The sequence below is a fragment of the Penaeus japonicus genome, unplaced genomic scaffold, assembly GCF_977035675.1.
Source record: "Penaeus japonicus unplaced genomic scaffold, GWHDUDI00000001_assembly GWHDUDI00000025, whole genome shotgun sequence".
Lineage (NCBI taxonomy): Eukaryota > Metazoa > Arthropoda > Malacostraca > Decapoda > Penaeidae > Penaeus > Penaeus japonicus.
In genome coordinates this window covers 24,041,725-24,044,224 of record NW_028234427.1, presented here as the reverse complement: position 1 = coordinate 24,044,224, position 2,500 = coordinate 24,041,725, and the positions used below count along the sequence as shown (strand labels likewise).

At 51.5% G+C, this 2,500-nt stretch overlaps 1 protein-coding gene across 1 annotated transcript in view; it reads left to right on the top strand.

Moving 5' to 3' along the window:
- The window catches only part of qtc (GRIP domain-containing protein quick-to-court), a 36,973-nt gene that overhangs the window by 8,090 nt on the left and 26,383 nt on the right, over positions 1 to 2,500 (top strand). The gene's annotated exons all lie outside the window — the stretch shown is intronic.

Here is a 2,500-nt window from a genome sequence, read left to right as displayed (position 1 = left end):
ATGTTCTCCGCTAATCCACATATCCATTCTGATCTCCCTTCTTTCCTTTTATCCTCCCACCCATCCACCAACACTCTCCACTAATCCATTCAAAACACCCTTCCATCCATCCATCCATCCATCCATCCATCCATCCATCCATCCATCCATCTATCCATCCATCCATCCATCTATCCATCCATCCATCCATCCATCCATCCTTCCATCCATCCATCCATCCATCCATCCATCCATCCATCCATCCATCCATCCTTCCATCCATCCATCCATCCATCCATCCATCCTTCCATCCATCCATCTATCCATCCATCCATCCATCTATCCATCCATCCATCCATCCATCCATCCATCCATCCACCTACCCACCTACCTTCCCTTCCCACCGCGCTCGCCACAAACCTCCCCCCCTCCCCCACCACCCGGCATGTTGCAAGCAATCGCGAAGGAGGTCAGTGAACGTGCGCGGTCGGCCGTCAAAGGTCACCGGAAGCGGCTTTGTGACCTTGATGCCAGGGTCCGGTGGAGGGGGGGGGGTGGAAGGGAAGGTGTGTGGATGGGTGGGGTAGGGGTAGGGGTAGGGGTAAGGGTAAGGGTAAGGGTAAATGGGGAAGGGGTAGGGGTAGGGGTAGATGTAAATGGGGGTAGGGGTAGGGGTAAGTGGGGGAAGGGGTATATGGGGGAAGGGGGGGTAGGGGTAAGTGGGGGAAGGGATGGGGGTAAGTGGGGAAGGGGTAGGGGTAGGGGTAGGGGTAAGTGGGGGAAGGGATGGGGGTAAGTGGGGAAGGGGTAGGGGTAGGGGTAGGGGTAAGTGGGGGAAGGGATGGGGGTAAGTGGGGAAGGGGTAGGGGTAGGGGTAGGGTGGGAGGATGTTTGGTACGAAATAGTTTAGTGATTGCTTGCAAGTGGCTGGTTTATTCTTGCCATAATTGGTATAATTATTTTCGTTATTCCAGTTCTTGATATCATCATCATTATCATCATAGCAATATACATATTAGTATAAATACTGTTCTTACATTGTAAGATTTTCTTTTTTTTTTATCTTAATGATTGCCTTGTCCTTATTTTGTTCTGTAAATTCTTCATATTTTTCCTTCCTGCCTTTCTCGTTTTCCCCTCTTCTATTCTTATTTTATAAGAATGTGATTCAAGGCAAAGAATATGGTCTGGTGGTGGTGGGGGGTGGGTTGGGGGTATCTTGTGAATATGGGGGGGGGGGGGTTTGATTGGGGGGGTTGTTGTTTTGTGGTGAAGTGGGGGGGGTCGTTGAGGGTGAGAGTGGTTTGTTGAAAGTTTCTGTGTAGGCTGTGTGTTTTGGGGGTGATGATCCGATTGTGGGCTTTCTCTTCTGTTGCATGAGGGAGCGGGTCGTCCAAGGCTGTCTACCCCCTTCCTCCTTTCTCCCCTTTATCCCTCCTTCTCCTTCTCCTTTCTCCCCTTTATCCCTCATTCTCCTTCTCCTTTTGTCCCCCTTCTTCTTCTTCTCTTTCTTCTCCTTCTCCTTCTCCTCCTCCTCCTCCTCCTCCTCCTCCTCCTCTCCTCCTCCTCCTCCTCCTCCTCCTCTTCTCCTCCTCCTCCTCCTCCTCCTCCTCCTTCCTCCTCCTCTCTCTTCCTCTCTCTTCCTCTCCTCTCCTCCTCATCCTCTCTCTCCTCATCTCCTCCTCCTCTCTCCTCTCTCCTCCTCACTCTCCCTCCTCCTCCTCCTCCCCCCCCCCTCCTCCTCCTCCTACTCCTCCTCTTCCTCTCTTCCTCCTCCTCCTCTCTTCCTCCTCCTCTCTTCCTCCTCCTCTCTTCCTCCTCCTCTCCTCCTCCTCTCCTCCTCCTCCTCCTCCACCTCCTCCTCCTCCCGCCCTTTTACCCTTCCCCCATCTGCCCCCCCCCCCTTAGGTCGTTCGCTTTTCGCCTCGCACCGCCCAAGGGTTTATTGTAATACGTGGTTTATCACTTTTTTATTTTTTGTCGTTTTTTTTTATTCTGGAACTCAAAGCCCAGGGCATGTGGTCGTGTTGGCAGAGGGTTCAGAGGTTGTTGGGAAGGAAGGTGAGGGGAGAGCGGGGAGGGGGAGGGGGCCCGAGGGGAGGGAGGGGGTGAGAACGAGGGGAGGGGAGAAGGAGAGAGAAAGATAGGGAGAGAGAAAGAGAGGAGGAGAGAGAGAAGGAGAGAGAAGAGAGGGGAAAGAGAGAGAAGAGAGACTAGAAAGAATAGGAGAGAAAGAGAGAGAGGAAAGAGAGGAGAGAGAGAGAGAAAGAGAGAGAAAGAGAGAGTAGGAGGAGAGAGAAGGAGAGTGAAAGAAGAGAAAGAGAGCGGAAAGAAGAGAAAGAGTAGAAAGTGAGAGAAAGAGAAGAAAGGAGAGAGAAAGAGAGAGAAAGATAGAAGAAAGAGAGAGAAAAGAAGAAAAGAAGAGAAAGAGAGAGAGAGAGAGAGAAGGAGAGAGAAGGAGAGAGAAGGAGAGAGAAAGAGAGAGAAAGAGAGAGAAAGAGAGAGAAAGAGAGAGAAAGAC